The 19,710-nt window shown below is 41.9% G+C and overlaps 1 protein-coding gene across 1 annotated transcript in view; it reads left to right on the top strand.

Annotated features, from left to right (window-relative positions):
* The window catches only part of EDTP (Egg-derived tyrosine phosphatase), a 326,043-nt gene that overhangs the window by 34,930 nt on the left and 271,403 nt on the right, over positions 1 to 19,710 (top strand). The window lies entirely within an intron of this gene.

The following is a 19,710-nucleotide window of genomic DNA, read 5'->3' as shown; positions in this document are numbered from 1 at the left end:
CTCTCTCTTCTCTTTCACTAATAATCTTACTTCTTCATCCCACCACTCACTACCCTTTCTAATCTGCCCATCTCCCATGCTTCTCATGCCACAAGCATCTTTTGCGCAAGCCATCAATGCTTCCCTAAATACATCCCATTCCTCCCCCACTCCCCTTATGTCCTTTGTTCTCACCTTTTTCCATTCTGTACTTCCTCACACAAGTCTCCTTCCCAAGCTCAATTACTCTCACCACTCTTTTCACCCCAACATTATCTCTTCTTTTCTGAAAATCTCTACAAATCTTCACCTTCGTCTTCACAAGATAATGATCATACATCCCTCCAGTTGCACCTCTCAGCACATTAACATCCAAAAGTCTCTCTTTCATGGGCCTATCAATTAACACGTAATCCAATAACACTCTCTGGCCATCTCTTCTACTTACATACGTATACTTATGTATATCTCTCTTTTTAAACCAGGTATTTCCTATCACCAGTCCTTTTTCAGCACATAAATCTTCAAGCTCTTCACCATTTCCACTTACAACACTGAACACCCCATGTACACCAACTATTTCCTCAACTGCCATATTACTCACCTTTGCATTCAAATCACCCATCACTATAACCCAGTCTCGTGCATCAAAACTACTAACACACTCGCTCAGCTGCTCCCAAAACACTTGCCTCTCATGATCCTCCTTCTCATGCCCAGGTGCATATGCACCAATAATCACCCATTTCTCTTCATCCACTTTCAGTTTTACCCATATCAATCTTAAGTTTACTTTCTTACACTCTATCATATATATTCATTTATCTTAAATCTATGATATATATATATATATATATATATATATATATATATATATATATATATATATATATATGCTACCTCGCAAACGCGGGAGACAGCAACAAAGCAAAATAAAAAATAAAATAAAAATAAGTAAGTAGGAGAGATGGCCAGAGAGCGTTATTGGATTACGTGTTAATTGACAGGCGTGCGAAAGAGAGACTTTTGGATGTTAATGTGCTGAGAGGTGCAACTGGAGGGATGTCTGATCATTATCTTGTGGAGGCTAAGGTGAAGATTAGTATGGGTTTTCAGAAAAGAGGAGTGAATGTTGGGGTGAAGAAGGTGGTGAGAGTGAGTGAGCTTGGGAAGGAGACCTGTGTGGGGAAGTACCAGGAGAGACTGTGTACAGAATGGAAAAAGGTGAGAACAATGGAAGTAAGGGGAGTGGGGGAGGAATGGGATGTATTTAGGGAATCAGTGATGGATTGCGCAAAAGATGCTTGTGGCATGAGAAGAGTGGGAGGTGGGCTGTTTAGAAAGGGTAGTGAGTGGTGGGATGAAGAAGTAAGAGTATTAGTGAAAGAGAAGAGAGAGGCATTTGGACGATTTTTGCAGGTAAAAAATGCAATTGAGTGGGAGAAGTATAAAGAAAGAGACAGGAGGTCAAGAGAAAGGTGCAAGAGGTGAAAAAAAGGGCAAATGAGAGTTGGGGTGAGAGACTATCAGTAAATTTTAGGGAGAATAAAAAGATGTTCTGGAAGGAGGTAAATAGGGTGCGTAAGACAAGGGAGCAAATGGGAACTTCAGTGAAGGGCGTAAATGGGGAGGTGATAACAAGTAGCGGTGATGTGAGAAGGAGATGGAATGAGTATTTTGAAGGTTTGTTGAATGTGTCTGATGACAGAGTGGCAGATATAGGGTGTTTTGGTCGAGGTGGTGTGCAAAGTGAGAGGGTTAGGGAAAATGATTTGGTAAACAGAGAAGAGGTAGTAAAAGCTTTGCGGAAGATGAAAGCCGGCAAGGCAGCAGGTTTGGATGGTATTGCAGTGGAATTTATTAAAAAGGGGGGTGACTGTATTGTTGACTGTTTGGTAAGGTTATTTAATGTATGTATGACTCATGGTGAGGTGCCTGAGGATTGGCGGAATGCGTGCATAGTGCCATTGTACAAAGGCAAAGGGGATAAGAGTGAGTGCTCAAATTACAGAGGTATAAGTTTGTTGAGTATTCCTGGTAAATTATATGGGAGGGTATTGATTGAGAGGGTGAAGGCATGTACAGAGCATCAGATTGGGGAAGAGCAGTGCGGTTTCAGAAGTGGTAGAGGATGTGTGGATCAGGTGTTTGCTTTGAAGAATGTATGTGAGAAATACTTAGAAAAGCAAATGGATTTGTATGTAGCATTTATGGATCTGGAGAAGGCATATGATAGAGTTGATAGAGATGCTCTGTGGAAGGTATTAAGAATATATGGTGTGGGAGGCAAGTTGTTAGAAGCAGTGAAAAGTTTTTATCGAGGATGTAAGGCATGTGTACGTGTCGGAAGAGAGGAAAGTGATTGGTTCTCAGTGAATGTAGGTTTGCGGCAGGGGTGTGTGATGTCTCCATGGTTGTTTAATTTGTTTATGGATGGGGTTGTTAGGGAGGTAAATGCAAGAGTCCTGGAAAGAGGGGCAAGTATGAAGTCTGTTGGGGATGAGAGAGCTTGGGAAGTGAGTCAGTTGTTGTTCGCTGATGATACAGCGCTGGTGGCTGATTCATGTGAGAAACTGCAGAAGCTGGTGACTGAGTTTGGTAAAGTGTGTGGAAGAAGAAAGTTAAGAGTAAATGTGAATAAGAGCAAGGTTATTAGGTACAGTAGGGGTGAGGGTCAAGTCAATTGGGAGGTGAGTTTGAATGGAGAAAAACTGGAGGAAGTGAAGTGTTTTAGATATCTGGGAGTGGATCTGTCAGCGGATGGAACCATGGAAGCGGAAGTGGATCATAGGGTGGGGGAGGGGGCGAAAATTTTGGGAGCCTTGAAAAATGTGTGGAAGTCGAGAACATTATCTCGGAAAGCAAAAATGGGTATGTTTGAAGGAATAGTGGTTCCAACAATGTTGTATGGTTGCGAGGCGTGGGCTATGGATAGAGATGTGCGCAGGAGGATGGATGTGCTGGAAATGAGATGTTTGAGGACAATGTGTGGTGTGAGGTGGTTTGAGCGAGTGAGTAACGTAAGGGTAAGAGAGATGTGTGGAAATAAAAAGAGCGTGGTTGAGAGAGCAGAAGAGGGTGTTTTGAAATGGTTTGGGCACATGGAGAGAATGAGTGAGGAAAGATTGACCAAGAGGATATATGTGTCGGAGGTGGAGGGAACGAGGAGAAGAGGGAGACCAAATTGGAGGTGGAAAGATGGAGTGAAAAAGATTTTGTGTGATCGGGGCCTGAACATGCAGGAGGGTGAAAGGAGGGCAAGGAATAGAGTGAATTGGAGCGATGTGGTATACAGGGGTTGACGTGCTGTCAGTGGATTGAATCAAGGCATGTGAAGCGTCTGGGGTAAACCATGGAAAGCTGTGTAGGTATGTATATTTGCGTGTGTGGACGTATGTACATGTGTATGGGGGGGGGGTTGGGCCATTTCTTTCGTCTGTTTCCTTGCGCTACCTCGCAAACGCGGGAGACAGCGACAAAGTATAAAAAAAAAAAAAAAAAAAAAATATAAATATATATATATATATATATATATATATATATATATATATATATATATATATATATAAAGTTTTTATCGAGGATGTAAGGCATGTGTACGTGTAGGAAGAGAGGAAAGTGATTGGTTCTCAGTGAATGTAGGTTTGCGGCAGGGGTGTGTGATGTCTCCATGGTTGTTTAATTTGTTTATGGATGGGGTTGTTAGGGAGGTAAATGCAAGAGTTTTGGAAAGAGGGGCAAGTATGAAGTCTGTTGGGGATGAGAGAGCTTGGGAAGTGAGTCAGTTGTTGTTCGCTGATGATACAGCGCTGGTGGCTAATTCATGTGTGAAACTGCAGAAGCTGGTGACTGAGTTTGGTAAAGTGTGTGGAAGAAGAAAGTTAAGAGTAAATGTGAATAAGAGCAAGGTTATTAGGTACAGTAGGGTTGAGGGTCAAGTCAATTGGGAGGTGAGTCTGAATGGAGAAAAACTGGAGGAAGTGAAGTGTTTTAGATATCTGGGAGTGGATCTGGCAGCGGATGGAACCATGGAAGCGGAAGTGGATCATAGGGTGGGGGAGGGGGCGAAAATTCTGGGAGCCTTGAAGAATGTGTGGAAGTCGAGAACATTATCTCGGAAAGCAAAAATGGGTATGTTTGAAGGAATAGTGGTTCCAACAATGTTGTATGGTTGCGAGGCGTGGGCTATGGATAGAGTTGTGCGCAGGAGGATGGATATGCTGGAAATGAGATGTTTGAGGACAATGTGTGGTGTGAGGTGGTTTGATCGAGTGAGTAACGTAAGGGTAAGAGAGATGTGTGGAAATAAAAAGAGCGTGGTTGAGAGAGCAGAAGAGGGTGTTTTGAAGTGGTTTGGGCACATGGAGAGGATGAGTGAGGAAAGATTGACCAAGAGGATATATGTGTCGGAGGTGGAGGGAGCAAGGAGAAGAGGGAGACCAAATTGGAGGTGGAAAGATGGAGTGAAAAACATGCAGGAGGGTGAAAGAAGGGCAAGGAATAGGGTGAATTGGAGCGATGTGGTATACCGGGGTTGACGTGCTGTCAGTGGATTGAATCAAGGCATGTGAAGCGTCTGGGGTAAACCATGGAAAGCTGTGTAGGTATGTATATTTGCGTGTGTGGACGTATGTATATACATGTGTATGGGGGGGGTTGGGCCATTTCTTTCGTCTGTTTCCTTGCGCTACCTCGCAAATGCGGGAGACAGCGGCAAAGTATAAAAAAAAATATATATATATATATATATATGATTGGGAATACCTGGTTTAAAAAGCGAGATATACATAAGTATACTTATGTAAGTAGGAGAGATGGCCAGAGAGCGTTATTGGATTACGTGTTAATTGACAGGCGTGCGAAAGAGAGACTTTTGGATGTTAATGTGCTGAGAGGTGCAACTGGAGGGATGTCTGATCATTATCTTGTGGAGGCTAAGGTGAAGATTTGTATGGGTTTTCAGAAAAGAAGAGTGAATGTTGGGGTGAAGAGGGTGGTGAGAGTAAGTGAGCTTGGGAAGGAGACCTGTGTGAGGAAGTACCAGGAGAGACTGAGTACAGAATGGAAAAAGGTGAGAACAATGGAAGTAAGGGGAGTGGGGGAGGAATGGGATGTATTTAGGGAATCAGTGATGGATTGCGCAAAAGATGCTTGTGGCATGAGAAGAGTAGGAGGTGGGTTGATTAGAAAGGGTAGTGAGTGGTGGGATGAAGAAGTAAGAGTATTAGTGAAAGAGAAGAGAGAGGCATTTGGACGATTTTTGCAGGGAAAAAATGCAAGTGAGTGGGAGATGTATAAAAGAAAGAGACAGGAGGTCAAGAGAAAGGTGCAAGAGGTGAAAAAAAGGGCAAATGAGAGTTGGGGTGAGAGAGTATCATTAAATTTTAGGGAGAATAAAAAGATGTTCTGGAAGGAGGTAAATAAAGTGCGTAAGACAAGGGAGCAAATGGGAACTTCAGTGAAGGGCGCAAATGGGGAGGTGATAACAAGTAGTGGTGATGTGAGAAGGAGATGGAGTGAGTATTTTGAAGGTTTGTTGAATGTGTTTGATGATAGAGTGGCAGATATAGGGTGTTTTGGTCGAGGTGGTGTGCAAAGTGAGAGGGTTAGGGAAAATGATTTGGTAAACAGAGAAGAGGTAGTGAAAGCTTTGCGGAAGATGAAAGCCGGCAAGGCAGCAGGTTTGGATGGTATTGCTTTGGAATTTATTAAAAAAGGGGGTGACTGTATTGTTGACTGGTTGGTAAGGTTATTTAATGTACGTATGACTCATGGTGAGGTGCCTGAGGATTGGCGGAATGCGTGCATAATGCCATTGTACAAAGGCAAAGGGGATAAGAGTGAGTGCTGAAATTACAGAGGTATAAGTTTTTTGAGTATTCCTGGTAAATTATGTGGGAGGGTATTGATTGAGAGGGTGAAGTCATGTACAGAGCATCAGATTGGGGAAGAGCAGTGTGGTTTCAGAAGTGGTAGAGGATGTGTGGATCAGGTGTTTGCTTTGAAGAATGTATGTGAGAAATACTTAGAAAAGCAAATGGATTTGTATGTAGCATTTATAGATCTGGAGAAGGCATATGATAGAGCTGATAGAGATGCTCTGTGGAAGGTATTAAGAATATATGGTGTGGGAGGAAAGTTGTTAGAAGCAGTGAAAAGTTTTTATCGAGGATGTAAGGCATGTGTACAGGTAGGAAGAGAGGAAAGTGATTGGTTCTCAGTGAATGTAGGTTTGCGGCAGGGGTGTGTGATGTCTCCATGGTTTTTTAATTTGTTTATGGATGGGGTTGTTAGGGAGGTGAATGCAAGAGTTTTGGAAAGAGGGGCAAGTATGAAGTCTGTTGTGGATGAGAGAGCTTGGAAGTGAGTCAGTTGTTGTTCGCTGATGATACAGCGCTGGTGGCTGATTCATGTGAGAAACTGCAGAAGCTGGTGACTGAGTTTGGTAAAGTGTGTGGAAGAAGAAAGTTAAGAGTAAATGTGAATAAGAGCAAGGTATTAGGTACAGTATGGTTGAGGGTCAAGTCAATTGGGAGGTGAGTTTGAATGGAGAAAAACTGGAGGAAGTGAAGTGTTTTAGATATCTGGGAGTGGATCTGGCAGCGGATGGAACCATGGAAGCGGAAGTGGATCATAGGGTGGGGGAGGGGGCGAAAATTCTGGGGGCCTTGAAAAATGTGTGGAAGTCGAGAACATTATCTCGGAAAGCAAAAATGGGTATGTTTGAAGGAATAGTGGTTCCAACAATGTTGTATGGTTGCGAGGCGTGGGCTATGGATAGAGTTGTGCGCAGGAGGATGGATGTGCTGGAAATGAGATGTTTGAGGACAATGTGTGGTGTGAGGTGGTTTGATTGAGTGAGTAACATAAGGGTAAGAGAGATGTGTGGAAATAAAAGAGCGTGGTTGAGAGAGCAGAAGAGGGTGTTTTGAAGTGGTTTGGGCACATGGAGAGAATGAGTGAGGAAGACTGACCAAGAGGATATATGTGTCGGAGGTGGAGGGAACAGGAGAAGAGGGAGACCAAATTGGAGGTGGAAAGATGGAGTGAAAAGATTTTGTGTGATCGGGGCCTGAACATGCAGGAGGGTGAAAGGAGGGCAAGAAATAGAGTGAATTGGAGCGATGTGGTATACCGGGGTTGACGTGCTGTCAGTGGATTAATCAAGGCATGTGAAGCGTCTGGGGTAAACCATGGAAAGCTGTGTAGGTATGTATATTTGCGTGTGTGGACGTATGTATATACATGTGTATGGGGGGAGGTTGGGCCATTTCTTTCGTCTGTTTCCTTGTGCTACCTCACTAAACGCCTGAGACAGCGACAAAGGAAAAATAAATAAATAAATAAATAAATAAATGAATATATATTATATACTTATATATTTTTTTTTTTTTTTTTTTTTTTATACTTTGTCGCTGTCTCCTGCGTTTGCGAGGTAGCGCAAGGAAACAGACGAAAGAAATGGCCCAACCCCCCCACACACATGTACATACACACGTCCACACACGCAAATATACATACCTACACAGCTTTCCTTGGTTTACCCGGACGCTTCACATGCCCTGATTCAATCCACTGACAGCCGTCAACCCTGTATACCACATCGCTCCAATTCACTCTATTCCTTGCCCTCCTTTCACCTCCTGCATGTTCAGGCCCCGATCACACAAAATCCTTTTCACTCCATCTTTCCACCCCCAATTTGGTCTCCCCCTTCTCCTCGTTCCCTCCACCTCCGACACATATATCCTCTTGGTCAATCTTTCCTCACTCATTCTCTCCATGTGCCCAAACCATTTCAAAACACCCTCTTCTGCTCTCTCAACCACGCTCTTTTTATTTCCACACATCTCTCTTACCCTTACGTTACTTACTCGATCAAACCACCTCACACCACACATTGTCCTCAAACATCTCATTTCCAGCACATCCATCCTCCTGCGCACAACTCTATCCATAGCCCACGCCTCTCAACCATACAACATTGTTGGAACCACTATTCCTTCAAATATACCCATTTTTGCTTTCCGGGATAATGTTCTCGACTTCCACACATTTTTCAAGGCTCCCAAAATTTTCGCCCCCTCCCCCACCCTATGATCCACTTCCGCTTCCATGGTTCCATCCGCTGACAGATCCACTCCCAGATATCTAAAACACTTCACTTCCTCCAGTTTTTCTCCATTCAAACTCACCTCCCAATTGACTTGACCCTCAACCCTACTGTACCTAATAACCTTGCTCTTATTCACATTTACTCTTAACTTTCTTCTTCCACACACTTTACCAAACTCCGTCACCAGCTTCTGCAGTTTCTCACATGAATCCGCCACCAGCGCTGTATCATCAGCGAACAACAACTGACTCACTTCCCAAGCTCTCTCATCCCCAACAGACTTCATACTTGCCCCTCTTTCCAAGACTCTTGCATTTACCTCCCTAACAACCCCATCCATAAACAAATTAAACAACCATGGAGACATCACACACCCCTGCCGCAAACCTACATTCACTGAGAACCAATCACTTTCCTCTCTTCCTACCTGTACACATGCCTTACATCCTCGATAAAAACTTTTCACTGCTTCTAACAACTTGCCTCCCACACCATATATTCTTAATACCTTCCACAGAGCATCTCTATCAACTCTATCATATGCCTTCTCCAGATCCATAAATGCTACATACAAATCCATTTGCTTTTCTAAGTATTTCTCACATACATTCTTCAAAGCAAACACCTGATCCACACATCCTCTACCACTTCTGAAACCACACAGCTCTTCCCCAATCTGATGCTCTGTACATGCCTTCACCTTCTCAATCAATACCCTCCCATATAATTTACCAGGAATACTCAACAAACTTATACCTCTGTAATTTGAGCACTCACTCTTATCCCCTTTGCCTTTGTACAATGGCACTATGCACGCATTCCGCCAATCCTCAGGCACCTCACCATGAGTCATACATACATTAAATAACCTTACCAACCAGTCAACAATACAGTCACCCCTTTTTTAATAAATTCCACTGCAATACCATCCAAACCTGCCGCCTTGCCGGCTTTCATCTTCCGCAAAGCTTTTACTACCCCTTCTCTGTTTACCAAATCATTTTCCCTAACCCTCTCACTTTGCACACCACCTCGACCAAAAAACCCTATATCTGCCACTCTGTCATCAGACACATTCAACAAACCTTCAAAATACTCATTCCATCTCCTTCTCACATCACCACTACTTGTTATCACCTCCCCATTTACGCCCTTCACTGAAGTTCCATTTGCTCCCTTGTCTTACGCACCCTATTTACCTCCTTCCAGAACATCTTTTTATTCTCCCTAAAATTTACTGATAGTCTCTCACCCCAACTCTCATTTGCCCTTTTTTTCACCTCTTGCACCTTTCTCTTGACCTCTGTCTCTTTCTTTTATACTTCTCCACTCAATTGCATTTTTTCCTGCAAAAATCGTCCAAATGCCTCTCTCTTCTCTTTCACTAATACTCTTACTTCTTCATCCACCACTCACTACCCTTTCTAAACAGCCCACCTCCCACTCTTCTCATGCCACAAGCATCTTTTGCGCAATCCATCACTGATTCCCTAAATACATCCCATTCCTCCCCCACTCCCTTACTTCATTGTTCTCACCTTTTTCCATTCTGTACACAGTCTCTCCTGATACTTCTTCACACAGGTCTCCTTCCCAAGCTCACTTACTCTCACCACCTTCTTCACCCCAACATTCACTCTTCTTTTCTGAAAACCCATATAATCTTCACCTTAGCCTCCACAAGATAATGATCAGACATCCCTCCAGTTGCACCTCTCAGCACATTGACATCCAAAAGTCTCTCTTTCGCACGCCTGTCAATTAACACGTAATCCAATAGGCGGTTAGCGTTAAGAACAGAGAACTGGGCCACTGAGGGAATATCCTCACCTGGCCCCCTTCTCTGATCCTTCTTTTGGAAAATTAAAAGAGGGAAATTGATGAGGGGAGATTTCCAGCCCCCCGCTCCTCCCCTTTTAGTGCCTTTTACGACACGCAGGGAATAGTGGAAGTATTCTTTCTCCTATCCCCAGAGATATATATATATATTATATATATATATATAGATTATATAAATATTTATATATATATATATTATAATATTTATATAGATATTATATAGTTATTTTTTTCATTTTTTCTTTTTATACTTAGTCGATGTCTCCCTCGTTACAATGGTAGCACAAGGAAGCAGGTGCTAGGAATGGGCCCAACCCATCACGCATACACTGTTATATACATAAGCACGCACATAGACATAATCTATACATTTCAACAAATAATACATAATACATACACACTATACATTTTACACATGTTACATATTCATACTTGCTGCTTTCATCCATTTCCCGTCGCCAACCCACACATATGAAATGACACCTCCTTCCCCCCGCGCGAGTGCATGGGAGCGCTAGGATAAGAAACAAAGCCCAATTCGTTTACACTCAGTTTTTTCTAGCTTCATGGTTTAATGCACCAAAACCAGGAGCTCCCTTTCACCATCCAGGCCCCACAAATTCTCCATGGTGTACCCCAAATGCTTCACATGCCTGGTTCAATCCATAGATTCAGTCAACCCTGGGTATACCACATCATTCCTAGAATTCACTCTATTTCCGTGCACGCGCTTTCCCCCTCCTGTATGTTTGGGCCCTGATCGCGCCAAAAATCTGTCTCACTCCATCCTTTCACTCCAATTGGTCTTCACTCTCAAAAACTCGTTCCCTCTAGCCTCTGCACATATATCCATCTTTGGCATTCTTTCCTATCATTTTCTCATGTGACCAAACCATTTCATTACCCCTCTTCTGCTCTCTCAAACACTCTTTTTTTATTACCACACTTCTTTCTTACCCCCTTTCATTACTTCCTTGATAAAAACCACCTCACACAGCATTTGTCTAGGACATTTCATTTCAAGCACATCCACCCTCCTTTGCACAACTTATTCTATAGCCAATGCCTTGCAAATATTTGATAATGTTGGAACCACTATTCCTGCAAACATACATTTTTGCTCGAGATAACGTTCTCGCTTCCGCACATTTTTTATGCTCCAGAACCTTTCCCCTCTTCCTCACCTGTGACTCTCTTCCGCTTCTGGTGTCCATCGCTGCTAAATCCACTCCCAGATATCTAAAACACTACTTTACACTTCCTCCAGTTTTTCTTCATATCAAACTCAACCTCCCAATGACTTGAACCCTCAACCCTACTGTACCTAATAAACCTGGCTCTTATTCACATTTACCTCTTAACTTTCCTTCTTCCAACACTCTTTTCACAAACTCAGAGTCACCAGCTTCTGCAGTTTTCTCACATGAAATATCACGACAGCGCTGTATCATCAGCGAACAACAACTGAACTCACTTCCTTCCCAAGCTCTCTCATCCCCAACAGACTTCATTACTTGCCCCTCTTTCCAAAACTCTTGCATTATTACCTCCCTACAGACCCCATCCATAAACAAATTAAACAACCCTGGAGACATCACACAAAAACCACATCAGTAAGAAAGACAAGACACATCAAAACACAACCAACACATCAAATCAAACAAAAAAAAAAAAAATAAAACAACACCACACCACACCAATAAAGCAGACACACACAGACAACATCATGCAACATCAACAAAATACAAAAACATAAATGGACACAAAAAAACAAATAAAAAAGCATCACACAAAACCACACAAAAACAAGGATGCACACACAAATCCCAAAAGGAAAAACAACATACAAAACAAAAAACAAGATACAATAACACAACCCTGCCGCAAACCTACATTCACTGAGAACCAATATATTATATATATATATATATATATATATATATATATATAAGTAAATTTTTTATTTTTTTTTTTTTTTTTTTCCAAAAGAAGGAACAGGAATAGGTCCAGGTGAGGATATTCACCTCAAAGGAGGCCCATCCTCTGTTCTTAACGCTAACACTCGCTATCGCGGGAAATAGCGAATAGTATGAAAAAAAAAAAAAAAATATATATATTAGTATATATATATATATATAATATATATAATATATATATATATATATATATAATATTTTCCCTGAGGATAGGGTAGAAAGAATACTTCCACTATTCCCTGCGTGTCGTATGGAAGGGCGACTAAAAGGGAAGGGAGCGGGGGCTTGGAATCCTCCCCTCTCGGTTTTTTTTTTTTTTCTTTTTTTTAATTTTCCAACAGAAGGAACAGAGAAGAGGGCAGGTGAGGATATTTCCTCAAAAGGCCAGTCCATCTGTTTTAAGCTACCTCGCTATCGCGGGAAAAATGGCGGATAGAATGAAAAAATTTATATTTATATAATATTATATTTTATATATATATTATATATATATATATATATTTTTACTTTTTCTTTATTTATTCGCCCATTTCCTGCATTAGCAAGGAGCGTTAGGAAAGAGGACTGGGCCCTTTGGAGGGAAAATCTGCACTGGCCCCCTTTCTGTTTCCTTCTTTTGGAAAATTAAAAAAAAAAACGAGAGGGGAAGATTTTCCAGCCACCCGCTCCCTCCCCTTTTAGTCGCCTTCTACAACATGCAGGGATACATGGGAAGTATTCTTTCTCCCCATATCCCCAGGGATATATATAATATATATATTATATATATATATATAAATTATTTTTATATATCTAAATTATCCCCCGGGATAGGGGAGAAAGAATACTTCCCACGTACTCCCTGCATGTCGTAGAAGGCGACTAAAAAGGGGAGGGAGCGGGGGGCTGGAAATCCTCCCCTCATACTTTTTTTTTTTAATTTTCCAACAAGAGGGAACAGAGAATTGCGCGCAGGTGGAGGGTATTCCCTCAAAGGCCAGTCCTCTGTTCTTAACGCTACCCCTCGCTAATGCGGGAAATGGCGAATAGTTTGAAAGAAAAAGAAAGAAATATATATTATATATATATATATAATATATATATATATATATAATATATTAATCCCCTGGGGATAGGGGAGAAAGAATACTTCCCACACATTCTCACGTCGTAGAAGGCAACTAGAGGGTACGGGAGCGGGGCCAGAAATCCCCCCCTCCTAGTATTTCAACTTTCTAAAATGGGAAACAGAAGAAGGATCCACGCCTAGGGAGTACTCAACCTCCGGAGGCCTCAGGTTGGGGTGTCTAAATGTGTGTGGATGTTAACTAAGATTGAAAAAGAGAGATAGGTAGTATGTTTTTGAAGAATGGAACCTGCATGTTTATGGCTACCGAGTGAAACGAAGCTCAGGGTTAAAGGAGAAGAGTGGTTTGGGAATTGTCCCTTGTGGAGTAAAGTTCAGGGGTTAGTGAGAGGACAAGAGCAAGGGAGGAGTAAAGCACAACCCTGAAACAAGAGTGTTGGGAGTATTGAGAGAATGTAACGAAAGTAAAATTCTAAATTAATATGGGAAAAACAGAAAGTTGATGGAGAGAGAAGGGTGATATTGTGCATAATGCACCTAGGCATGAGAGAAAGACATGAGAGGCAAGTGTTTGGGAGCACTGAATGAGTGTATTAGTGGTTTTGATTCACAAGACCGGGTTTATAGTGATGGGCGCTTTGGAAATGCAAAGGTGAGTAATGTGGCAGTTGAGGGAAAAAATTGGTATACATGGGGTGTTCAAGTGTTGTAAATGGAAAATGGAGAAGACTTGTTAGATTTATGTGCTGAAAAAGGACTGGTGATTGGGAAACACCTGGAGTACAAAGCGAGATATACATAAGTATACGTAGGGTTGAAAGTAGGAGAGATGGCCAGAGAGTCGTTATTGATAAACGTGTTTAATAGACAGGCGCGCGAAAGAGAGACTTTTGGATGTTAATGTGCTGAGAGGGTTTTTCGAAAAGAAGAGAAAAAGTGGGGCGAATAGGGTGGTGAGAGTACTGAGCTTGGGGGAAAGGGAAGAACTTAGTGTGAGTAAGTACCAGGAGAGACAGAGTAAAGAATGGAAAAATGTTAGAACAAAGGAGTAATGCGGGAGTGGGGGAGGAATGGGATGTATTTTAGGAAGCAGTGATGCCTTGCACAAAAATGCTTGTGGCATGGGAGGTGGGTTGATTAGAAAGGGTAAGCGAGTGTGTTGAAGACGTAAGAATAATTAGTAGAAAGAGAAGAGAGGCATTTGGACGATATTAGCAGGGAAAAAATGCAGATGAAATGGAGATGTTTAGAAGAAAGAGACAGGAGACCAGAGAAAGGGTGCATAGAAGTGAAAAAGAGGCAAAATGAGAGTTTGGGGAAAGAGTATTTTAAATATTTTCGGGAGGAATAAAAAAGATGTTCTGGAAGGAGGTAAATGAAGTGCGTCAGAACAATGGAGCAAATTGGGAACATCAGTGAAGGGGGCTAATGGGGAAGGTGTAAATGTAGTGAGATGATGAGAAGTGAAATGGGAGTGAGTATATTAGAAGGTTTGTTGCATGAGTTTATGATGAAAGAGTGGCAGCGTCGGATGAATTTGGTCGAGGTGGTGTGCAAAAAGTGAGAGGGTTAGGGAAAATATTATAGTAAACAGAGAAGCAGGAATTAACAAGATTTGCGGCAGATAGAAAGCCGGCAAGGGCCGCCGTTTGGAATTATTGCAGTGGACTATATTAAAAAAGTGGGGGTGACTGAAATATATAGTTGAATGGTATGTGGAAAAGGTTTATTTAATGTATGTAATGAATCATGGTGAATGTGCCTGAGGATTGCGAAATGCATGCATAGGTCATTGTACAAAGGCAAAGAGGGATAAGAGAGAGTGCTCCCAATACAGAGGTATAAGACTGTTGAGAGATAATTCCTAGTAAAATAATCTGGGAGGTTTGATTGTAGACGGGTGAAGGCATGTACAGAGCAACAGATTGGGGAAGAGCAAGTGTAGGTATCAGAAGGGTAGAGTGTGTGTACTCAAGGTTGTTTGCTTTGAAGACTGCGGAAGTGCTGGAACAGAAAAGAATTGAGTACAAAAAGTTGGTGTGAGGTGGAAATGATCGAGTACGTTAATGATAAGGGTACAGAAGAGATTAAGTGGAAAATAAAAAAGAGCGTGATTAAGAGAGAGAGAAGCAGGGGTGTTTGAAAATGGTCTGGGCACATGGAGAGAAATATGAGTGAGGAAAGATTGACCAAGAGGATCTTGTGTCGGAGGGGGAGGGACCGAGGATCACCCACGCAATTATGCATTATTTTCCCTGCAAAAATCATCCAAATGCCTCTCTCTCTCTTTCACTAATCAATCTTACTTCTATCATCCCACCACTCACTACCCTTTCTAATCCTAGCCCAGTCCCCAGCATATTTCTCATGCCACAAGCAATCTTTTGCTGCAAGCCATCAAAGCTTCCCCAAATACATCCCATTCCACCCCCACTCCCCCTTATGTTCCATTGTTCTCACCTTTTTTTCCATTCTGTACTTCCTCCACACAATCTCCATCCCAAGCTCAATTACTCTCACCACCTCTTTTCACCCCAACATTATCACCTTCTTTTCTGAAAATCTCAACCAATCTTATCAACCTTCTCTTCACAAAAAATGACATAGACATCCCTCCATTGCACCTCATCAGCACATTAACATCCAACAGTCTCTCTTTCATGGGCCTAATCAATTAACACGTAATCCAATAACACTCTCTGGCCATCTCTGCTACTTACATACGAATACTTATGTATATCCTCTTTTTAAAACCAGGTAATTCCTAACACCAGACCCTATTTCAGCACATAAATCTTCAAGCTCTCACCATTTCCACTTACAACACTGAACACCCCATGTACACCAACTATTTCCTCAACCGGCCATAATACTCCACACTTTGCAATCAAATCACCCATCACTATAACCCAGTCTCGTGCATCAAAACTACTAACACACTCGCTCAGGCTGCACCCAAAACACTTGCCTCTCATGATCCTCTTCTCATGCCCAGGAGCATATGCACCCATAATCACAGAATCACCCAATTCTCTTCATCCACTTTCAGTTTTACCCAACAATCTAAGTTTACTTTCTTACACGTCCCTAATCAAATATATTCATTATCTTATATCTATATATATATCTAATATATATATATATATATATATATATATAAGCTACCCATCGCAAACAGCGGGAGACAGCAACAAAGCAAAATAAAAAATAAAATAAAAATAAGTAAGTAGGACAGAGATGGCCAAGAGCGATTAATGGATTACGTGATAATTGACAGCGTGCGAACGAGAGACTTTTGGATGTTAATGTGCTGAGAGGTGCAACTGGAGAGGATGACTGATCATTATCTTGTGGAGCTAAGGTGGAAATAGTATCGGGTTTTTCAGAAAAGAGGAGAGAATGTTTGGGGAAAGAAGGTGGTGAAGTGATTTAGCTTGGAAGGAGACCTGTGTGGGAAGTACCAGGAGAGACTGTGTACAGAATGGAAAAAGGTGAGAACAAATTGAAGTAAGGGGAGTGGGGGAGGAATGGACTAGTACTTTAGGGAATCAGTGAAGGATTGCGTCAAAAGATGCTTGTGGCCTGCGAGAAGCAGTGGGAGGTGGGCTGTTTTTAGAAAGGGTAGTGAGTGTGGGGATGAAAAGTAAGAGTATTAGTGAAAGAGAAGAGAGAGGCATTTGGACGATTTATGCAGGGAAAAAATGCAATTGATGGGAGAAAGTAGGAAAGAAAGAGACAGGAGTCAAGAGAAAGTGCAAGAAGGTGAAAAAAAGGGCAAATGAGAGTTTGGGTAGAGACTATCAGTAAAATTGTAGGCGAATACAAAGATGTTTCAGGAAGGTGGTAAATAGTGCGTAAGACAAGTGAGCAAGAAGGAAATTCAGTGAATGGCGTAAATGGGAGGTGATAACAAGTAGCGTGATGTGCGAAGGAGATTGAATGAGTATTAGTGAAGGTTTGTTGAATGGTCTGATGAACAGAGTGGCAGATATCGGTGTTTTTGGGGTCGAGGTGGTGTGCAAAGTGAGAGGGTTTAGAAAAGAAAATGATTTGGTAAACAGAGAATAGATAGTAAAAGCATTGCGGAAGATGGAAATCCGGCAAGCATCAGGTTTGGATGGGTATTGGCAGTGGAATTGTATATAAAAGGCGGGGTGACTTGTATTGTTAGACTGGTTGGAAAGGTTATTTAATGTAAGTATGACTCATGGTGAGGTGCCAGATGAATGTCGGAATTGCGTGCAAGTGCCATTGTACAAAGGCAAGGGGATAAGAGTGAGTGCACAAATTACAGAGGTATACTATGTTTGAGATATTCCTGTAAAATATATGGGAGGGGGGTAATGATTGAGAGGGTGAAGGCATGTACAGATGCAACAGAATGGGGAAGAGATCATGCGGTATTCAGAAGGAGGTAGAGGAAGTGTGATCAGGTGTTTTGTCTACAGAAAGAATTGTATGTGAGGAAATACTTAGAAAAGCCAAATCGGAATTGTAATGTAGCATTTATGGATCTGGAAGAATGTGCATATGATAGAGTTCTGATAGAGATGCTCTGTGGAAGGTATTAAGAATATATGGTGTGGGAGGCAAGTTGCTAGAAGCAGTGAAAGTAATTTATCGAGAGATGTAAGGCATGTGTACTAGTAAGGAAGAAGAGGAAAGTGAATGGTTCTCAGTGAATGTAGGTTTTGGGCAGGGGTGATGTGATGTCTCCAATTGTTGTTAATTTAGATAATAATTTGATGGGGTTTAGGGAGGTAAATGCATAGAGAGAGTCCTGGAAAAGGGGCAAGTCTAAGTCTTGTTGGGGATGAGAGACTTGGGAATGAGATCAGTTTGTTGTTCGCTGAAGATAAAGCGCTGGTGGCTGATTCATGTGAGAAACTGCAGAACTTGGTGACTGATTTGGTAGAAGTGTGTTGGAAGAAGAAAGATAAGAGTAACAGTGAAATAAGAGCCAAGGTTAATAGGTACCAGTAGGGGTGAGGGTCAAGACAATTGGAGGTGAGAATGAATGAGAAAAACCTGGTAGGAAGTGAAGTGTATTGATATCTGGGTTGGATCGTCACGGATGGAACCATGGAAGGCGGAAGTTGGATCATAGAGGGTGGGGGGAAGGGGGCGAAAATTTTGGGAGCTTGAAAAATGTGTGGAAGTCGAGAACATTATCTCGTAAAGCATAAATTGGTAAAGTTTATACGAATAGTGGTTCCAACAATGATGTATGGTTGCGAGGCTGGGGCTATGGATAGAGATGTGCGCAGGAGGATTAGGATGTGCTGGACAAGAGATTGTTTGAGGACAATGTGATGGTGATTAGGTGGATTGAGCGAGTGAGTCAACGAAAGGGTAAGAGCGATGTGTTGGAAATAAAAAGAGCGAGGTTGAGAGAGCAGAAGAGGGTGAGTTTTTGAAATGGTTTATGGCACATAGGAGAGAATGATGAGGAAAGATTGACCAAGAGGATATATGTGACGGAGGAGGAGGGAACGAGGAGACGAGGGAGTACCAAATTATGGAGATGGAAAGATGGAGTGAAAAAGATTTTTGAGTGATCAGGGACCATGAACATGCAGGCGGGTGAAAGGAGGCAAGAATAGGAGGAATTGGAGCGCTAGTGGTATCAGGGTTGACGTGCTGTCAGTGGAATGAATCAAGGCCGTGATAAAGCGTACAGGGGTAAAAAACCATGGAAAGCTGGTAGTTATGAATATTTGCGTGTGTGGACGTATGTAACATGTGTATGGGGGGGGGGTTGGGCCATTTCCATTCGTCTTTTCCACCTTGCGCTTAAACCACCTCGCAAACGCGGGAGACAGCGACAAAGTATAAAAAAAAAATATATAAATAATCTATATATATGTATCGAACAGTGGTATGATCGAGACAGAGCGTCCCCCAGAACTTTTTAAAGGGGAAGTAAATGTAAATAGGTAATGTGATAATGGAGTGAAAGTTATTATACAAGCATGGTGTTTTTGACAAAGAAAATACTGGAGTAAGGAGAAAAATGGAGCTTAGCAAGAAGCTTACTGACACAAAGTGGTGAAATTGATGAGAACTGCTATTGACGTTGTGTGAATAAATTGTACATTTCCTTTTTCCATAGCCAGAGGTATGAACCATAATGTACATTCAATCATTTTTTTATTTCATAACATTTCAAGCTAAACGTTTGTTTCTAAATTGTTCTTTACATTTTTCATATGCTATATAATGTATGTTGTGTGTGTGTGTGTGGTATGTTGCAATGTGTTGTAGTGTTGTGTGAGTTGAAATGGTCATATATATAATGTATATTATGCCCTGGGGATAGGGGGTTGAAAGAAAACTTCCCACGTATTCCTCGCGTGACCGTAGAAAGGCGACTAGAGGGGACGGGAGCGGGGGGCCAGAAATCCTGCCCCTCCTGTATTTCAATCCAACTTTCTAAAAATGGGAAACAGAAGAAGGAGTCACGCGGGGATACTCATCCTCCTGGTAGGCTCGAGGTTAGGGTGTCCTAAATGGTTGTGGATGTAACTAAGATGTGAAAAAAGGAGAGATAGGTAGTATGTTTGAAGAATGGAACCTGCATGTTTTGGCTCCGAGTGAAACTAAGCTCAATGGGTAAAGGAGAAGAGTGGTTTGGGAATGACTTGGGAGTAAAGTCAGGGGTTAGTGAGAGGACAAGAGCAAGGAAAGGAGTAGCACTACTCCTGAAACAAGAGTGCATGGGAAGTATGTGAGAG

This window comes from Panulirus ornatus, chromosome 7, assembly GCF_036320965.1.
Source record: "Panulirus ornatus isolate Po-2019 chromosome 7, ASM3632096v1, whole genome shotgun sequence".
NCBI classification, from domain to species: domain Eukaryota; kingdom Metazoa; phylum Arthropoda; class Malacostraca; order Decapoda; family Palinuridae; genus Panulirus; species Panulirus ornatus.
This window is presented reverse-complemented; position numbering and strand designations above follow the sequence as displayed.